Raw genomic sequence first — 12,712 nt, 5'->3', positions numbered from 1 at the left:
AGAAATCAGTCAGTAATACAATAGAAACAATCATACTGTCATAGTATCATGACTAAATATTAATATTGTAATAGATATTTTAGGAATATGTTTCCCGGTATTCTCCGGCGGTGGTCGACCGCTGATAGCACAATAATATAATTACATAATATTACATAATACTCCGTTTCGCGAGTGGAGGTAAACGAGTCGCACTTCCATCTTATCTGCCGTCGTCAATAGCACGGAGGCCAAATTTCTTGCACTGTTGGTGCCAACTGTTTATGGAATCCCAAAGATGTAAGGTACAAAGATAAATTAGCTAGGGGAGATGCTGTTCGTCAATTAGCTGTGTCATTTAACACAAGTGAAGGTGAAATCCAAAGAAAGTTACAAGGTTTGAGAAACTAGCATTGAGCATGCTGGTGAAACTAGAAATAAAAAAAACATCTAGAACAGGCCAAAGAACAGACGAAGTATGTATAAAAGCAAATGGGTATACTTCGAATCCTTGAAATTTTTATCCACCGAGGCCAATGTTGGTAGAAAAACAGTCAGAAATCTAACTATTGTAAGTATTGTAAATAAATAAGTTATATATATAAATAATATACATTTTAACCCTTTCACTACCGGGCACCGGCTACCGCATTAATTTTTAACTAAAAAAACGAATATTATAAATACACTTATTAGATAACGAATACCAAGTTTCATTGGTAGACAGTAGGTACAATAAAATTTCATATATATATTTCATATGCAACCGTCCAGCAATTCAAAAATGTCTTGTGGTTTTAATTTATTAGCCATAATTAGAATGAAAAATCAGGAATAGAATACTATTTTGTATAAACTATTCAAATATTGTATACAATACTCGTTACTCGACAACAAACACCATATAATATATAAATAAAAATGTTTATAATAATAAATATCAATAGGAATTATTATAAATGTGTTTATGCATGTAAAAAAAATATATCAGCATTGATGATAATTTTAACAGTGAAGATAAGTAAAAACAGTGGTAAAGATTTACCAATTGAAAGTTTAACAGGTGTGATTCTCGCTAACTCATCTATTGATATAATTCTTCATGATACTTACTATCTAGTGGGTACTTCATTTTCACTATGTTTTAACTATAGGAATAGTATTTGCTATTATTGCTAGTTAAATTCACGGATTATCTATTTTTACTGGATTTTCAATAAATATTTTTATTATTCTAATATTTTTTAGAGTAAACATAACTTTTATCCCGCTAGTTTTAACTTTTTACTAATTAAGACAAATTTCTGAAAATCAAATAATTGAATTTATTTGAACTACCTCCCATTAATATTATTTTTATTGCTATACATTCACTTCATCTTCTTTGCTTAAAAGATGAAATTAAATGTCCAATTTTAACAATTAAAATGTTTGGTTAATATTGAATTTGAGTATTATTTAATAAATTAATTAAATAATACAATTACCGACTAATTGAAGTCTTATTTTCAATAAGTATTAATAAAAATTTTTTTTTTACAGTAACTTGACAGTTGACATCAATGAAATTATTAATTGGGGCTCAACAACTTGTATTTGTGATGATCAATCATATGAGATAAATTTGAAAAGAACGAGATATAGTTTGACTCGGGGACTTGAACCCGATAAAATTGTTGGAATAACAAAAAAAGACGATCAATTAACGTTTATTATGAAATGGAAAAACGCTAAAGATGGCAAAGGTGGATTTCATTAGTGCCAAAGAGGTGTATGAAAAGTGACCAGACTTAGTGTTCGAATACTATCAAGCCCGTCAAACTTATACGTCATCTAGTAGCGAAAAAAAATTTATGGGATAAATCTAAGGTAAATCTGGAGCCACATAATTACTTAAGTATTTAAATTTGAATATATAAATGTTTTATACAAACTTATTTATTAATCTTATTGCCTTGGTCAATCATTATGACATTGTTATAATAAACACATTTATTAAATATCTATTATACAGCTCTATAATTCAGTCAAGTACCTATCAAAGTTATACTTCCATTTTTATGCATGATTATTTACTTTACTTTTAACATTGTTATGTAATCGCGATGCTAATTTAATGTAGCTATACCGATAATGTGCTAAATTGGTTAATGATATTTTTTTATTATAAAACATAATTAAAATAAACAAAATTACCTTTTCCAATTATGAACCATTTACATGGGAAAAACTACATAACCAAGTAAACAAATAAACCATTAAAAGCAATCTTTATTTTAAAATTATATTAAAAAAATTAGTTACTCGCCAATAATCAAAAAAATTTAAATATCAAGATTTCAAACAATAATAAATTACTTTTGTATTATATTTTTGATAAATCTTTCCTAAATATGTGAATCATATCTTCTAATATGATGTAACTATAAAATGCACCATAATCTTTTTTCCGTGCATTCTTTGCTAAATAAATCTTTACTTACCCTTGTCACTGCATATGCTTATAAAAAATAAAAATGTATGCAAGCAGGACAAATATTGAATTAAAATACTTAACATGTTTGCTTATTTTACTTAGTTTAAATATTTCATAGAATTTTGTATAAGATTATGAATGATTGTATATTATTATAATTATATATTTTATTATTTTATTCTGTTTCAGATCCTGAAAATGTTGTATTTTTTAGAAAATTAATAAAAGCTGTAAATAATTCATTTAATAATGTAAATAATTTGATAATTTTATGAAATTTAATATTAATTAATAAACTAAAATACATTTGCAAGTTTAAATATTTTTAATTATTATTCAATTAGTATTAATACAATTTTTTTTTTTACAGTAAAATTAATGTTATTTTAAATGAAGTGGTTAAAATTGAAACAAAAAACATGTTTATGTGATGGCAAATCATATAAAATAAAAAAAAGGAGTTACAGATTAAAACGTGGACCCAATCAAATTCTTACGGTAACCAAAATAAACACTAGATTAATGTTTATCGTAAAATGGAAAAATTCGGATGATGAGGTGGATTTAATTGATTCCGAGGAATTTAATAAAAAATGGCCCAACTTGGTATTGGAACTTGGTATTATCAAGCCCGACTGATTTACACATCACCAAGTGGTGAACAACGGACGATGAGATAAACCTAAGGTAAATCTGGAGCCATATAATCACTTAAGTATTTAAATTTGTATATAAAAATGGCTTTGTATGAACTTATGTATTAATGTATTTATAATTTAATCTTATTGTCGTAGTCAATCACTATGACGTTGTCCTAATAAACACATTTAATAGGTATATATTAATATATTATACGGCTCTTTAATACAGTCAAGTACCTATCAAAGTAATACTTCCATTTTTATGCATGATTATTAACTTTACTTTTAACATAGTTATGTAATCGCCATTATAATGTAGCTATATCGATAGTGTACTACAAATACTACAAGCATTCATCATATTAAAACTAATAATTAAGTTAAGTTTTTATAACTAGGTATAAAATATCAATTTTTACTCTTCAAGCAAAGATTTAAAACAGTGAATGCTAGAAATTGTTAAAAAAAAAAGTTGTTGCATTTCAGAATATTTCAAAAAATACAAATAATACTACACATTTATGCATTGAAAACCTTAAAATATACATCTCATGTTCTCTTAGAATAATAAAAAATATGTTCAAATTCAAAATACTGTACACTGATTCTTTAATAAAATTTAAAACCATTTTATTTTGGTTAAAATTTAAAATATGTGAATCATATCTTCTAATATGATGTAACTATAAAATGCACCATAATCTTTTTCCCGTGCATTCTCTGCTAAACAAATCTTTACTTACCCTTGTCACTGCATATGCTTACAAAAAATAAAAATGTATGCTGGCCGGACAAATATTGAATTATAATACTTAACATGTTTGCTTATTTTACTTAGTTTAAATATTTCATAGAATTTTGTATAAGATTATGAATGATTGTATATTATTATAATTATATATTTTATTATTTTATTCTGTTTCAGATCCTGAAAATGTTGTATTTTTTAGAAAATTAATAAAAGCTGTAAATAATTCATTTAATAATGTAAATAATTTGATAATTTTATGAAATTTAATATTAATTAATAAACCAAAATAAATTTTAAAAGTTGTCTAAAAGAATTTGTATTTATTGTTTTAATACACTTAGTATTTTGACAATATAACTAGTTTACAAGTTTATAGATTGATAATGTTATACAATATAGAAGTATCATTATTTACAAGAATTATAAGGATTTTTAATAATTAGTTGTGACAGGCATTGTAAATTTAAATGTTTTTAATTATTTAATTGGTTCTCTTGAGCTTTATAGAAAGACATCTTGAAATAAATGTTATTTTAGTCTAGGGCTAATGGTTATATTTCTGATTTTATAGTGGAGAGTAATTGTTTCTAAGAATGCTAAATTGACCGGAACGCGTTGGAATAGAGTTCTGGTTCATAATATTGGTTTTTCATCAGTTCCGATTAATTAAAATAGAATTTAAGTGTTTTGTACTGGAAATGTATTAAGTAAATATTGAAAAAATAAAGAAAATTACTACTGGTAAGATGTTTTCAACAGTATCACAATCAAAGTGATTAAAATTATTTATTATTATTTTTATAAAAAAAAGAACTGCATGCAGATACATTGGACATGTACATGTCTTATGGCTACTGACTAATTTACATTAACTGCCCTACAGGTAGTTCATACCATCTTGGTAATAATCTCCGTGTCACACTAAGTTATAGTTGTAGGTATTAGGTACATAATATTATTATGATACATATACACATTGTCATAAATCTACAGGTGGTTTATGAATTAAACTGATAATCACAGTCACTATCAATAGCATATTCTGAATACTCTGTATATCAACTATATATATATTGAATAATTTTGATTGTAAGAGGTGACTATGTCCAAATAAAAATTATACTATATTTAATGTCATACCTACTAAATGTAATTATCCAAATTATTTTTTAAAGATAAGCATTAATATCCACTGTCTATTAAAAATAAAATACGTTCTCTTAGTAAAAAATAACTATCTTTATATTGAGGTCAGCATTCATTCAGTAACATTAATCCACTCATGGTTCCTCACTACTAGATATTAAATATAGCTGTCCTTACTCTGCTCTAATCAAATCTCAATTACCTATTACTTATTTTTTAGATTATTAATTTAAATATATGATATTCAATAAACTATAGGTTACCAACCTATATATATATATGTATATTAATTAATTAATTAGCACTAATACCATAAATTATTTTACGCTAATTGTAACACCCCCAGCTCATCATATCACAATCACATACTACAGTTATCGCATGTAGTCAAGAACCATCTACTTAATTGCACCAAACACCAAACAAAGATTTTTAAACTTAATATACTTAGAATTGTAATTTAAATAAATAAAATAAGTATTAATTAAAAATTTACGGGCGGACTGGGACCCATTTGGCCCACTGTTCTCAGTTCTGCAAGAGAAATTGTCCCTAGCGTAAAGCATAATTATACCTAATGCACAAAAAACATTATATTTCTTCATTTTTTTAAGTTTTAAAATTATTATTAATAAAATATATTTATGTTATTAAATATATTGTGATTTAAGTTTGATTCTCCTTAAAAGGTTATATATATTGTAAAATTAAAAATTTTTTTTACTAATGTATCAAAAAATAATTTATAATAACTAAGCTCACCAGCAATATCGCGAAGAATGAAAGAACAATTATATAAGTCCTTAATATATCATGGTCAATGTTTTTTTTAAGTCAAGAAATATAATAATAATAATTATATAATAAAAGTACATTTTGTTTATCATCAATATTTTCATAAATAAATTTAGTAGTATTGTATAAATGCATTGGAGACATTAAGACATTATTGTTAAAGCCAAATTGGTGTTATTGGAATGAACTGTATAGAAACAAAATTTCTAGATAAGCAATCTAGAAATTTTGTTTCTATTCTATTGTGGCAAATAGTTTTGTCTATTACACATAGAGAATTACACCATTATTGTTGACATAATATTACAAAATCATTATTTTAATTAGCTATGTTTATGTGCATTTATTAAACCTTCATACTTAAAAATATATTCAATTACAACTAGAATAATTAGTATTGTATGCTCAAAAAAGTATTAACACTTAACGATTCGCGTTCATACAATTGGGAATATAATAAAGCCAATAAAGGTGACGATTCGCGTACACACGATATTATACAATAAAGCAACGATTTGCGCTTGAAAGTGTTAACACTGCGTTGAACAATACGGACGAACTTTTTCGGGTCTTTTGTACAAACGACGGTACGAGCGAGATTGGCGAAAATTACGGCGGCCGTGCTAATCTGCGCGCACCGGCGAGCCGGTTACGGCGGCAGATAACACGCCGATATGTATAATTCACGTAATGCAATATTATATAATTCACAGGACAATAATAATTATAATAAACAAACAAAAATAAATATAAAATAGTGACTGGGCGCGTGAGTGTGTGTGTAATAGGTCGGTCGGTGATGACCGTGAATCGGCTTTTTAATCGGCTTTTTTATATTTGTATATTATAATTAATTGACTAACGGCGGCAACGGTGGCGCGAACAGTTATACTTATTTAAAGTTTTGACAAACGGAGAAGTGGACAAACATTTTGCGGGGTAACCCCTTACCACTCCACTCCGCGCAACAAAACTTTAAATACGTATAACCCATAAACTACTTTACTTGTTTTTTTAACAACTTGAAACAGTTGAAACTATGTAAAAAATATTTTCAAAAACATGAATACTTTTTGAAATAATAAGTGTTTTATGATAAAAGAATCACCCTGGATTATTTTCGATACTATTTTAATCTTATTAAAACAAGTTTGAAAAACAAAAAATTGTCAGGTGTGGGGGGGGGGTTCGATCGAACGCTCCCTTTCGGGAACCAGAGCTTTAATTTGGCGCCTCAGACCGCTCGGCCAACCTGACTGTATATATATAATTTCATAAATTGTTAATATTTAACCTTAAATACATTTTTTTTTAAATTAATTATATAAAAAATTATTTCTAACATCTAAATTCTACTTATTAATAAAAGTAGCTAGGAAAACTAGTATTACATTAAATAGTTAGACGATATAAAGAACAACAAAATATTCATGCAATAATACATTTAAGAAATAATGTTATAATGATAAACTTAAACTTAAACTTAAAATTAGTAAAAACCTAATTGATTAATTTTAACATATAATGGAACTATTAAAATTAAAAAATTCCTGCTAGATAATGAAATGTTTTTTGGCCATGCCTTTTAAAGTAAAGAAGATATGTTTATTAAACCATTGCAATCTTGAAATCACCCAAACTTGATCTAGTCCAGTCGGCAGTCAAATTGGCAAAAAGTTCGGAACTAATTCCACGAAAGCTGGATTTTGGATTCTTTTTTAGTTTATATCTTACTTATAAACATACTAAAAGTCCTGACACCTACCCCTTGTGCGTAGCCCTCCACCCCTCTTCAAAGGGGGGCGCCCCTTTCACTATTTTCACTTATAACTCGTCAGATTTTCAAGTTACAATAAAAATACCTATTATCAAAATTAAAGACCATACAATTTACTATGGAATAAATTTACTTTCAATATGTTGCGGTAAGTGTTATATTTTTAAAAAGTATAAAAAATAAAAAAATTTTTATCTTTTTTTTATTGTGTTTGAGCAAAAACCGTCAATCATACGCTAAAATGACCTATGACAAAAGTTACCGAACAGATAATTTTACTTAACAACACTTTAAATTATTTTAACAATTTTAATAATTATCGTATGTAACAATATTTTTTATATTGGTAATGACGATATAATTGAACAATTTGTTGACTATTACAAAATATAAGAATCAGAAATATAATTATAATGTACTAAAAAAAATTTTCGAAAGCTGAATTTTGGTATAAGAGTAGTTCATATCTTACTTATAAACATACTAAAAGTCCAGACACCTACCTCTTGTGCGTAGCCCCCCCATCCCTCTTCATAGGGTGGTGCGACACAAAATAACACAAAATAATAAAATACACTGATAATTATTATTAGTTTTTATTAGTCCTTGTGATTTCTGTTATAACAAAAGACAAATAGAGGTTATTTGATCTAATTGTAATGTAAAGTTACCATTACCAATATAATTTAAATTGAAATAAATATTGCATGTGTTATTTAATTTATGAATACAATCTAAAGTAAATATACGGTTAGAAAAATATTACAACATAATATTTGAATTGCAAAAAAAAATCACATTTATAGTTGTACATAGAAACGTTATTACAAATGGATCTAATAATTATGTTCAAAACATAATAAAAATCAATAAATCATATATGTAAATTATAAGTGTATGGTACTATTTCATTATTACTTACAATTTAAAACAAAATGTAATATATATATATATATATATATAGGTACCTACATTAATATACTTCACATACAGAACTCAATCATATTATATATTAATTATATTCTCATACTCATAAATATTATATCAACACCAAATTCATTACTAACAAGTTAAATAATATAACAAGAACTAAAAACCAATATTAATTATGTAATTAAAAATGGATTGATAAATCAATTTCTCTGTTATTTTTTTTGTTTTTTGACAGAATTTACGTATTTTCCGAATTTTTTGAATTTGAGTTTTTGTTCAATCTTTTTGAAATGAAATTTGAGTACTGACTCATAAATGCCAATACGAGTATTAAAGGTTCTATGCTCGAAATGCGTAGGATTATTATTTATCCCGTAATCAGGGTACGGAAATAGTCGAAAATCGAATCGCTTGTTTTTTTGTATACGCATACGTTTTTTATGGTATACCGGGAGTATAACGATAACGAATTATCTTTTTGAACTTTTTTTCGTTTTTACTATTTTTCAAAAATCTAAAATCTATGTATTATGAAGCTCGTTACGAGGATTTATTTAATGTCTTACAACTTTTATCTTATCTCTCACGGTTTTCCCGTAAAACAACTCGCAAATGAGAATTTTCATTTTTCGAAATTTTCAATTTTCATTCGCGTTTTTTCGATCAACTGATGGTCGAACGAATATTTTGGATATATATTTTGGATAATATTTTGAAAATATCTAAAATATACGAATTATGAAGGTCGCTACGGGGATCATTTAATGTCTTACGACTTTTGCATCATGTATGGCTTTAAAACTAAATAAATGTAACAAACAACAGTAAAATAATATTACAAAACAAATAGGTATTGTATTTAATTTTCAACTTAATACAAAACATTATACATGGAAAAAGTTATTGGACAATTTTAAAACTGTATTTTCGATTACTTCAAGCAACTGTATCTAATATTATTTCATTGTATACTGCAGGAGTCGCCAATTAATATTTTTGAAGGGCCACATTAGGAATCTGAACATTGGTCTAACATTGGAACCATTTACGTATTTCACTATTTGTACGATATATTTTCATAGGCGAACTATGGGTCAGGCAAGTCAGACCATGGCCTGACTACAAATTTGTATATATTATATATTTTAATAATTATTCAGGCATTATAAATAATTTATTTATACATGTAAACGTATACATTTGTACGTTTTATATAATACTATAATATAATATAGTATATTAAACTATATTTATAACATAAAAGTGATTTTTTTTTTAAATGACTAATAGTATATTTATTTAAAATTAAAAACTTTATTTTTCGCATATAAAATTTGTGAAATTTTCCGTTTAAATGTTTCGTATCTACTGAACGATTATTATACCACTCGTATAGAAGTGTACGAATATGTGGATTGTGGACTTGATATAATTTCTTAAATTAAATTGTACATACTACACAATATGAACATAATAATAACATTTATTTTTAACATTGATTATGGAAATATGGAGTCGAATAGACGTATAGTCTATTCTATGTACTAGAATAATCGGTTTCATTAATTATTGTTTAATTTAGACATTTGACATTTATTTTTTTATTAAGGCAAGTATTAGCTAGGTATTTAATTTTACGTAACAAGTCGCTAGTCGGTAATGTTTGTTACGTGGTGATATACCCATAGAAAATTATTGTCAATTATACGCACATAAATATTTTCATATTATTTCTTTTACTATACATTCATATTTTTATCATTGATAGTGGTTGTTCACAAGATTCTTGTGTATTACAAAATTATGTAGAGGTAATTATTAATTAGAATTTTTTTTTTATGTATAGAGGATAAGTCAAATATTTTAATTATTATTTAAAATATAATACCATATTATTATTATACATCACCAAATAATTTATTTATAATTAGCCCCCGTTAGTCGCATCGCTGTTTAAAAGACTGGGTATTTATAATTTTTCAAATTACTCATTGTAAGTAATTTACATTATTTCGTGTACTTTAATACCTTCATTGTCCAAGAGGCAAGAAGTCCAGCTATCATTTAATGCTATTTAAAACAATTTTCCTATTGTTTGATGAATTTGCATGTATTTTTAATGTCACAAACCTGTCAAAAAGACTGTGTGTGACAACTCGGATAATAATTATTATTAATAATTATTTAAAATACAAGAATATCTATATATTAACATTAATTTTATGTTAAAAATATTATGTCACAATAATATGTATAATATTATATAAAAAAATAAAATAATAATGTACAAATCTTGTCAATAATTATTAAGTATAAATGTATATAATAGTGATAAAAAATTTGTAATTTTAAAAATTACACAATACAAAAAGTTTAATATATTATATTTTATGCTATACATATTATGGTATTATTGTCACGGGATACGAGAAAAGTCACAAGTCCTGCGCTATATTGTCACAGACACGTATGGCGTTTCTGTGTGATCTCGTAATATAAATCGTCCCCTTCATCACTGATAAAAGATTTTTATTGAAGTTTATCGTTATCCGCACGCGGCAACTCGACCGTTACTAATTTATTATATTTAACCCTTTATGAAAAATTTACATATAAGATATGAGCGCATCTCATTACAATACTAATTACTACTAATATCTAATTTAAATTCTAAATTTTTTAACTCATTTTATTACCATTGTAAAAGTTTGGTCTTTGCTGTCTCGCAACTTAGATATTACCTACAATTGCAGTGACCGCAACTGTCATAATGTGCTTATCTCAAAAATCATCCATGACCGCGACGTCCGCAACTATAGTATGCAGCCGTATTAATTGTACTAACTTTGGTACAAACTACAAAGTAACACGTTTACCTGGCTTGGGTACGCATTTCATATTTTCATGTACGTCCTACACGAGCGGTGACGGTGATGCGGTGGTAACGGTCACAATTCAATTTTTTTCATTATTATAAAATATTATGCTCTCCGTCTCGCGGGCCCCTCTACCACAGCCCGAAGATATCGATATCGGTATAATCGGCGTGCGCACACGCACTATCACCGCTACTAACACACTGAACTAATTAGCATTTAATTACAATATAACATAGAGTATTATACCGGTCAAATGTGTTTATCATTATTTAATAACACCTATATAACGTCGTCACCTTATTTTATTCGGTGTGTGATATAGTTAGTATATACCCGACGACCGAAACTTTTCTTTACTTTTTTTCTTCGTCTTCGCCATATACAACACGCCTAAGTAAAAACAAAACGTATCACCGAAGGCATCTTGGGGACAAGCGCTGTTATACATTTTTATTTATTATATATAATATATATTTGTTATTATTTTTATGCTCACCGCCCACCGCCGATTCACTTTTTAACCAAATTTAAAAAAGGCCGATTCCCTTTTCGTCCAAACCAAGATTTTATATAATATATTATGTAAAAAAAAATAAAATATTTGGTATTATCTATTGGTATCTATATATTAACATTAATTTTATGTTAAAAATATTATGTCACAATATGTATAATATTATATAAAAAAATAAAATAATAATGTACAAATCTTGTCAATAATTATTAAGTATAAATGTATATAATAGTGATATAAAATTGGTAATTTTAAAAATTACACAATACAAAAAGTTTAATATATTATATTTTATGCTATACATATCGAAAATTATTAAAACCTTTGTAAAATATTTTGTCATAAATTATTTGATCGGTGATCGTCGTGTTTGATTGTGATGGTAACTACCATAATAATAAAGATATAATGTATATAATATATATATAATTATTAATTATATACCTATTATTTTTTTTTTTTTTATAAAATATAGTACATATTGTGACATATTAAAATATAAAAGTAATGTCAATATATATATATATATTCTTATATATTTAAAAAAAATGTCTATATTTTATTTTACAACATTTAATGCAACTTAATATATAAAATATATACCAATTATTTTATTTTCTTACATATATTATATAAATTTTTCTATTGGCCGAAAAGGGTACGGTCCATTTTAAAAATTCGGCTGAAAAGAAAAGGCTTTTGGTCGAAAACGGTCTTGTCCGGATTATTAGACCCAATATGAAAGAAAAAACGCACGTACACAGGTAGGTAAACTACATGACGGTGTGGCATCCACATTACATTTTAGAGAGTAATAGAAC

The 12,712-nt window shown here is 26.2% G+C and overlaps 1 long non-coding RNA gene across 1 annotated transcript; it reads left to right on the top strand.

Annotated features, from left to right (window-relative positions):
* The first annotated feature begins 213 nt into the window (after positions 1-213).
* Positions 214-2,703, top strand: LOC132927406 (uncharacterized). The gene is made up of 3 exons (XR_009661719.1): positions 214-550; positions 1,522-1,848; positions 2,645-2,703. It is a non-coding gene; the product is annotated as an uncharacterized LOC132927406 (long non-coding RNA).
* Positions 2,704-12,712: the final 10,009 nt, after the last annotated feature.

The sequence above is a fragment of the Rhopalosiphum padi genome, chromosome 3 (genome assembly GCF_020882245.1).
Source record: "Rhopalosiphum padi isolate XX-2018 chromosome 3, ASM2088224v1, whole genome shotgun sequence".
In the NCBI taxonomy this organism is placed as follows: Eukaryota; Metazoa; Arthropoda; class Insecta; order Hemiptera; family Aphididae; genus Rhopalosiphum; species Rhopalosiphum padi.
The sequence above is the reverse complement of the archived record's forward strand: the minus strand, read 5'-3'. Positions and strand labels throughout refer to the sequence as shown.